Source organism: Pyrus communis, chromosome 12 (genome assembly GCF_963583255.1).
Source record: "Pyrus communis chromosome 12, drPyrComm1.1, whole genome shotgun sequence".
Lineage (NCBI taxonomy): Eukaryota > Viridiplantae > Streptophyta > Magnoliopsida > Rosales > Rosaceae > Pyrus > Pyrus communis.
Window position 1 is genome coordinate 170,522 of NC_084814.1, and position 9,175 is coordinate 179,696.

General features: G+C 39.2%; 1 non-coding gene across 1 annotated transcript; it reads right to left on the reverse strand.

Moving 5' to 3' along the window:
* Positions 1–6,686: 6,686 nt before the first annotated feature.
* Positions 6,687–6,797, reverse strand: LOC137711772 (small nucleolar RNA R71). Its single transcript, XR_011065119.1, has one exon. It is a non-coding gene; the product is annotated as a small nucleolar RNA R71 (small nucleolar RNA).
* Positions 6,798–9,175: the final 2,378 nt, after the last annotated feature.

The following is a 9,175-nucleotide window of genomic DNA, read 5'->3' on the forward strand; positions in this document are numbered from 1 at the left end:
CAAAACATTCCCCACAAGTCCCCTACATGATTGCATAATAGAGATACAAGCAAGAATCATTACGCTCTATGAAAATTATAAGTGTTGACGGGGCATTCGTTACTATGATTGCATGAAACTTATGCCAAGAATTCGTTTAACGCGATTGTTTATAAGCAACCTCCACTACTTGTGAATATAAGTTCATAACGATTAGGTGAAACTCACTTATATTCTAGCGTCATATTCATGCATGAAAATTAAGCGCGCATTCTCAATAAACATAGATAAATAAGTTATCAATCAAACGGTTAAACAAATTGAATCCACAACTTATGAAACGCAATTAGAAGTAATCAAATCAAAATGCAAGTATAAACATATATTTCGAATCACCCCCTAGCTAAGGGGGGTTTAGTTCTTCATAACATTCAAATCAAAGAAACACCTAAACATTCCAACAACTCAAACTTGAATTGTATGAACGTTTAGGCACTCTTCTCTTCCATTCCTCATACGTACAAAACAAAGAGTATTGAAATCAACATTGAAATCAAAGAAACACCTAAACATTCCAACAACTCAAACTTGAATTGTATGAACGTTTAGGCACTCTTCTCTTCCTCTTCGTTGTAGCACAAGGTCTAAGGATAGTTTGATGATGTGAATGGTTTGGGGAGTGATGGAAATGGAAGAGGAGTGGTGTTTGGATTTGTAGGGAAACTCACGGCCAAGGGGATGTTTCTTGGTGTGAATGGATGATTTTCTGAAATGTGGAAGAATGAATGAGAATGGATGCTTATTTATAGGTGAAATGGGGGGAACATGACAGCTAGGAGGGAATGTGGCTGCATGTTTGAATGATTAAAGGATGCATGTGGGTTGGAATTGCATGTGCAATGAATATGTGGCTGCATGTGCAAAGGGGACAATCTGAAAATGCATGTGAAAGCATGTGTTGGCTGCAATGATGAAATGGATGGGAGTGCATATGGCTTAATTAATTAAAGGGAGTGCATGTGCAATGTTTTAAAGGATGAAATGCATGTGAATATGATGGAAATCTGATATGGTGATGGGAGATGCATGTGGCTGATTTATGCATGTGATTAAAGGGAGTGCATGTTTGAATGATTAAAGGGGGAAGTGCATGTGGGTTGGAAATATAAAAGGGGAATGCATGTGGCTGCAAGGTGTGGTGAATGATGATGAATGCATGTGGATTAAAGAGTGAATGGTGGCTGCAAAGTGAATGAATAATGAAATGGGAAAGCATGTGCAAGGTTTTGGTGTGAATGATTGAATGTGCATGTGGCTGCAATGGATTAGGAATCCTTCAATTTCGTCCATCCTCTTGGCTCCAAGCATATGATATCCATTCCAATCTCTAATTTGCTCCAAAATGCATCTTTTTGCTTCCTTAGCCATATGAACCTAAAAACACACGAAAATGGCTTAAACTACTAAAACAACTATGAATTAACAATATAAATGCACGAAAACAAGCTAAGTAAGTCGCCTAAATATGCTCCTATCAATAAGTGATAAGTGGTGAATGATAAGTGATGAATGATAAGTGGTGAATGATAAGTGATATGATATGTGATTATGATAAGTAATGGGAGCATGTGAGGGAATGAATAATGAATGCATGTGTATGGTTTTGGGAGAAAGGTGGAGATGCACGGCATAAGGGAATTGGAAAGGTTTAAATGTCCTAAAACTAAAGGGAACAAAGTTCCAACACTTTGGTCTTCAATTTCGTCCAACATTTTGGCGCCAAGCATAAGCTATCCATCCTTAGCCCAAAAGTGCTCCAAAATGCATCTTTTTGCTCCTTTAGCCCTTTGGACCTACAAACACACGAAAATAGCTTAAAGGACTAAAATAACTAAAGAAACATAACGTAAATGCACGAGAACAAGCCATTTAAGTTGCATGAATATGCTCCTATCACGTGACACCTCTAACATGCTCCCAATCATTATAAAGAAAGCACCAACGATTTTTCCAAGTGCAGTACGCCTTTTTCTTACCAAAGACAATACGCTCTCTCTCACTCCGACATGCACACTCGGCATACCCAAAGCATGCTTTCACCGGGCGCATCTTATAGTAGTAGCGCCACTGATGGAAGGAAGGCTCACCTAACCCACATTCCATCCAAATAATATAAAACCCGATCAAGGTATCCCAAAAACCAGGATTGAGTTGCCCAGGCTCATATCCAATGAAAGATAGCAACCATTGCAACCAAAGGTGCAAAGGTAACTTCACCCCTAAGGTCAATAATATTTGGGGTATAAAACATAGCATGACCCTTGGGCGGTTCAAAGGGAAATTCTTCATGATGTACCAAACGCATTCCTACACTGCGGGGGATACTACATGACTGCCTTAGGGTCTCAAGCTGCCTTTCGCTATCTAACAAGTTTTTCTCTAAAAGGTCGGTTGTGAACTCAGAGCGAAATATGGGTATGGCGTCAAAAACAACCCCCTCACCCACTGACATGAAGGAGGAAGAACCAATATTGGCTAAGGTTTGACAATTGGGAAAATCATGCAACATTTCTTTGGTACAAGACTCCAACAAAGACCCTGAAGACTCCAATATTGCAAGCTCAAACCTAGAGCTAGAGCTAGGGGAGCCATCATCACTAGGACTTCCAGACTCTGACATCTACAACAAACAGAAACAAACTCTATCACTACATGAAAGATCGAAACATAAGGAAGTTCCTAGGGCATGAAGAAAAGCTCAACCAATTCATCATGTTCTTAACCAAATACATGAACACTCAAACAATTCAACAAGAATGAAAGCATGCGATCTAGTGGAGAAGACTACCAACCTGAAGATGGTGCAAAGCAATGTTGGAATCCCTCTCAACTAGAGAACACTCTGTCTTCCTAAATTACTACAAAATGAGCAAATGAAGGCAAGGTAAAGAGTGGAGACTTATCCTTCTTATATAAGTTCAACATGACCAAAGAAATTCAAAATTCAAATTCAAACCATGAGAAAGCCCCACATGGGAAGTCTTCAAACTTCCACAAGCTAGGGAGTTTCAAACTTCAAATTTTCTGTTCCCCCCATTCCAAGAAAAAAAAAATCCAAAAAAAAAAAAAGGAGGGGGAACACAACAACTTCATCAATGGAAGACAACAACAATTCTCAAAAGCTTCACACACTCTTGATCAAGATAGTGTGAAGCAAAATCAATTTATGGTGCCAACAAAAGCTTCAACAAGTGAAGGGCAACAACAAATGTCAAAAGCCTCACACACTCTTGATCAAGATAGTGTGAAGCAAAACCAACTTATAGTGCCAACAAAAGCTTCAACAAATGAAAGGCAACAACAAAGGTCAAAAGCCTCGCACACTCTTGATCAAGATAGTGTGAAGCAAAACCAATTTATGGTGACTAACACAAAAGCTTCACCTACAAAGCTTCAACATCAAACAAAGCATCATCAATGGAGAGCAACTACAATTCTCAAAAGCTTCACACACTCTTGATCAAGATAGTGTGAAGTAAAATCAATTTATGGTGCCCAACAAAGCTTCAACACAAAACCTTCACCAACAAAGTTTCAACACAAGAGCTTCACCTACAAAGTTTCAACACAAGAGCTTCACCTACAAAGCTTCAATACAAAAGCTTCAACACCAAAGCTTCAATACAAAAGCTTCAACACAAAAGCTTCACCTACAAAGCTTCAACACAAAAACTTCACCTACAAAGCTTCAACATCAAAGCTTCACCCATTAAAAAAAAATATTTTTTTTTCGGAAAAAAAAAAAAAAAAAAAAAAAAAAAAACAAACAAACAAAGAAAGAAATGAGCCTAGGCCTCCCCTTCTTTGGGCCTAACAACTTTCATCCCAAATATATATGAAGGAGGAGTTTTGGGCAATCACTTAGAAAGGAAAATGGTGAAGTTTTGTTTGGAAAATTGCCTACTAGTGATAGGAGCATATTCATGCGACTTAAATGGCTTGTTATCGTACATTTACGTTATGTTTCTTTAGTTATTTTAGTTCTTTATGCTTCTTTTGTGTGTTTTCAGGTTCTAAGGGCTTAGGGAGCAAGAAAGTGCATTTTGAGGCTATTTGGAGCATTTTTGGGCATGGATTGGATAGTTTATCCATGGAGCCAAAAGGATGGACGAAATTGAAGGCCATTTATGCAATTTAGGACATACAACAAAGGGCCTAGCCCATTCTCTCTTATTCTCTCCCTTATAGCCATGCAAAGAACCATCCATTCCATCAAAAACAACCCTATTTTAAGCCCATTCTAAAACCTTGCCATGCATCACATGCATTCCCCTCATAACCTAGTTGTCATTCCACTTCATCAACACATGCATTCCTTTCATAAATCAGCCACATATTCACCCACATGCACTTTAGTCATTCAAACATGCACTCCCATTAATTAAACCATTCAAACCAACACAAAAACACCAACATTCCCTCTTTGCCGTGCAAACACATGCATTTCCCTTGCCATTTTCAGCCATCACACTTCATCATTACACCACCATTCATTCTTTAATCCACATCCATTCATCATCATTCACCCTAACTTCAATTCACATGCAAACTACACCCATTTCTGCACCAAAGAAGTCTATGCCGTGACCTTCCTAGCCATTTCCAGCTTTTCCCTTTACATTTCACATGCATTCCATACTTCTCCTAGCTGTTTTCCATCATTATTTCAGCCACCATTCACTCTTTAATCCACATGCATTCACACACACTTCACACAAACAACATTCACATGCAAACACAAGCTTTAACCAACAAACAAAACAGCCAACACATGCACCAAAACACCCATGCCGTGCACTTCACATTGAAATTCCAGCATCTTCACATGCAATTCCAGCTTTCATATGTTGTCCTAGCTGTTTTTCCATCATTCCTCCACACAAACACCTTAAACAAACAGCCATATACACCTCCACTCCTCCTATAAATACCCTTGCATTCCCATTACCTAAACACATCTCATTTTCATACACAAGATACCACAAACACATCCCCTTTGCCGCAAATCCCCTTCCATTTCTACACAATCTCTTCTCGGCTTCATTCCATTCCATACACTCTCCCATTCGCAGAAACCATTCAACCTTAGCCGCTCCACCTTCATTTACAACACACTTGGAGCACCAACACCGAAGGCAACTCTTAAGGGATTTCGACATCAGTTTTGCTTCAAGGGTTCTTTCTCCTTAATTCTATGTTCATTCATGTTGTATATTTTTATATCAAACATTCTGTAAACATGAAGTGTAACTAATCTCTTTCTAGGGATTCGATGTAGCCTTGCAAGATTGCCATGTAGTTATTTCAGAATGCTCAGTTGATCCATCTATTTCTTGTTTCATTCTCTGATTTAATTGTGACTTTGTGTGTTGATTTTAATGTTTGATCACCATTTGATTTAACCACAGGTTGTTTAGTCAAGAGTAAAGCACACATCATGCATACTCTTGGTGGATATGTGAATGAATGAAGGGAATGCTTTGCAAACAACCTGCCGAGTGTTTCCTTTGGTTTTATGAAAGTTTCTTGTGCGTATCATGTTCTTGATTAGGGACCAAAGTTGCACATCACACTTAGGTTCATGATTAGGAACATTTGATCAAATCCACACATCATATGGTTGATCATATCTAAGTGAAACAAACCCAAGAAATAGGTAGATGGATGAGTATAATCTGACTTAACAAGCATGGACTTGGCTTAGCAATGGTGAAACCGAATCCCTAGCTTCATCTCCATTTGTGCTATCTCATTTTATTAATTGTTGATTCATTTATTTGTGTCTACTTCATTTTCTTGTGCTTTCAAGTTACAACAACAAATCTGCCTAAGTTGATTAGTTTTATTTCTCTTATAGAGTTCTTGCAAAACAAGTAGTTGTATAGGTCCAATTAGTCCCTGTGGATTCGACACCCTTACTTGTGCCATTATACTAAACATATTCTAGCACGAAGAAGGAAAACATCAACCAAAATGGCGCCGTTGCCGGGGACTGATTCCAGTCCCTTATAATTGCTTCTTTTGATATTAACATTGTTCTTTTCATTTTAAGTAGATTTCTGATTTTTATTCAAACTTGTTTTATCTTGTTTCAGGTAGTATATGTCAAATAGACTTGCTGAATTTGGCCAAAGAATTGAACGGTTAAAGGGCAACACTTTGGAAAGCTTTGTGCCAAGAAGTTCCTCCATTGTCCGTGAAGAAGAGGAAGGGAAACCGTCTAGTCCAACAAGTGAAGGATCTGAGCACTTTAATTGGGAAAGAGAAGAAGAGATGGCGGGCAACCAAGATGATCTTCGAGCTTTGGAGGATTTTGCTCAACCAATCATACCAAATTCACCTTCATGCATCTTGCTGCCCACAGAAGCTAGAAACTATGATCTTAAATCTTCACATTTCCATATGTTTCCTTCTTTTTATGGCTTACCTAATGAAGATCCTTTAGCTCATATTAAAGAATTTTACAATGTTGTGAGTCGTTTACCTTTACGGGGAGTAAGTGAAGCAAATCTGGGGATGAGAGTGTTCCCTTACACCTTGAAAGATAGGGCCAAGGGTTGGTTGATGACTCTAGTACCTGGTTCACTTACCACATGGGATGACGTGGCTAAGAAGTTTTTGGAAAAGTTCTTTTCCACTCAAAAGACAGCCACATTAAGGGGACAAATCTTCAACTTCAAACAAGATGATGGAGAACCTTTCAATGAGTGTTGGGAGCGCTTTAAAGGCCTTTTGTTGCAATGTCCACACCATGGGTTACCTCTTCACTTACAAATGCAAATTTTCTATGATGGACTAACCCAAACATGTCAATCAACTGTTGATAATGCAGCAGGTGGAGCTTTGAAGAAAAAGAATGCTCAAGAGTCATATAACATTTATGAGATGTTGGGATCTAATGCTCAACACAAAGATGTAAGGGGTAAGAGAGTTGGAGTATATGAAACAAGCTCTAATCATGATCTTTCTTTGCAGGTAGCTAACCTAGAAAAGAAGCTTGAATCTGTGCTCAACATGGTGCCAAAAGCAAGTGAAGTGTGTGCCATTTGCAACATACCAAGCCACCTTACTCATCAATGTCCATCTAGGGAGGCTTACCCTGAGTATGTCCAAGAGCAAGTGAACCTCATGAATTCTTACAATCAAAGGCCAAGGAATGATGTGTATTCCAATACATATAACCCAAGTTGGAGAGATCATCCCAATCTTTCGTGGAAGAACAACAATCAATTCCAAAACTTCCAACCAAAACCTACTTTTGAGGATACGGTTAAATTGTTAGCCCAAAATACCTTGCAATTCCAACAAACCACCAATAGCACTCTCCAACAACATTCGGCGGCTCTAACCAAAATGGAGACACAATTGGGGCAGATTGCAGATGCCTTGAGCCAAAGAGAGGTTGGAAAGTTTCCAAGCCAACCCGTGATACTCCAAAGGAACCAAGAGCAAGCCAAAGCAATCACTACACTTAAAAGTGGTAAGGTTATCAATAATAGAGTTGGCAATGAAGTTACTAATGAATCTGATCATGTGAATGCAGGGGTTACTCAAGGAGAAAATAAGAAACCAAATGAGGAACCAAGCCATGCTACTCCCTCGTTTGAAGCACCAAATCTTCACAAGGCCGAGAAACCTTACACTCCACCAATACCATTCCCTGGAAGACTTGCCAAGAGCAAGCAGGATAAGTCATTTAAGGAGATTTTTGATATTCTAAGTAAGGTGAATGTTAACTTACCTTTGTTTGATGTCATTAGGAACATGCCAGCTTATGGGAAGTTCTTCAAAGAGTTAAACAACTACAAAAGGAAGTATGGACCACATGAGAAAGTAGTGGTGTCCGAGAATGTAAGTGCCGTGTTGCAAAGAAAACTTCCACCAAAGCTCAAGGATCCAGGAAGTTTTTCTATCAACATCACCATAGGGGACAAGAAGGTAGAGAAGGCGATGCTTGACTTAGGTGCTAGCATCAACTTAATGCCTTATTCCGTGTACCTTCAACTAGGTTTGGGGGAATTGAAAGCCACCACCATCTCATTACAACTTGCGGACAGATCCATGAAATATCCAAGAGGTATAGTAGAGGATATTCTAGTTCAAATTGATAAACTAATCTTGCCTGCGGATTTTGTAGTGTTGGACATGGAAGAAGCTCCTATACATGACCGAGAATTGCCTATTTTGCTTGGGAGACCGTTTATGGCCACGGCCAAGACCATCATTGATGTGCAAAATGGACTCCTCACTATGACAGTGCTAGGAGAGACCGTTCAATTCAAAGTGTTTGAGTCTCTTTCACATCCTTCTTCATCTCTTGATTGTTATGCCATTGATGTGCTTGATTCGCTTGTTTTCTCTAAGTTCTTGCAGGCACAATCTAATGAACCATTACAAACTGTTTTGAGTCAATCTCAAGATGAGTTTGATGAAGAAGATGCACTCATGGAAGAGGTAGCTGCCTTGGAAGCATTGGCACTGTATCCTTTGAATATTTTACCTCTTTTAGAGCCTTTAGAACCATCGAGGTCACATTTAACCCCTTCCACTGTTAAGGCACCAAAACTTGAACTTAAACCGCTTCCACCACATCTAAAGTATGCATATCTAGCTGAATTTGAAACTCTTCCAGTTATCATAACTTCTGACCTCACCCCAAATGAAGAAGATAAACTAATTAGGGTGTTAAAAGAGTTCAAATCAGTTATTGGTTGGTCTATTGCAGATATCAAGGGAATAAGCCCTACCATGTGCATGCATAGGATTCTTTTGGAAGAATGAACAAAGTCAACCCGTGAACCACAAAGGAGGCTCAATCCACACATGAAGGAAGTTGTGAGGAATGAAGTGTTGAAGTTATTAGATGTGGGGATCATATATCCCATTTCTGATAGCAAATGGGTGAGTGCTATTCAGGTGGTACCTAAGAAGGTGGGAATCACGGTGATGAAGAATGAAAACAAAGAGCGTGTGCCCACAAAGCCCACGGCTAGTTGGCGTGTTTGCACCGATTACAGGAAGTTGAATTCTAGCACTAGAAAAGATTACTTTCCTATGCCTTTCATAGATCAAATGCTTGAGAGATTGGCAGGTTACTCACACTATTGTTTTCTTGATGGTTACTCAGGTTACAATC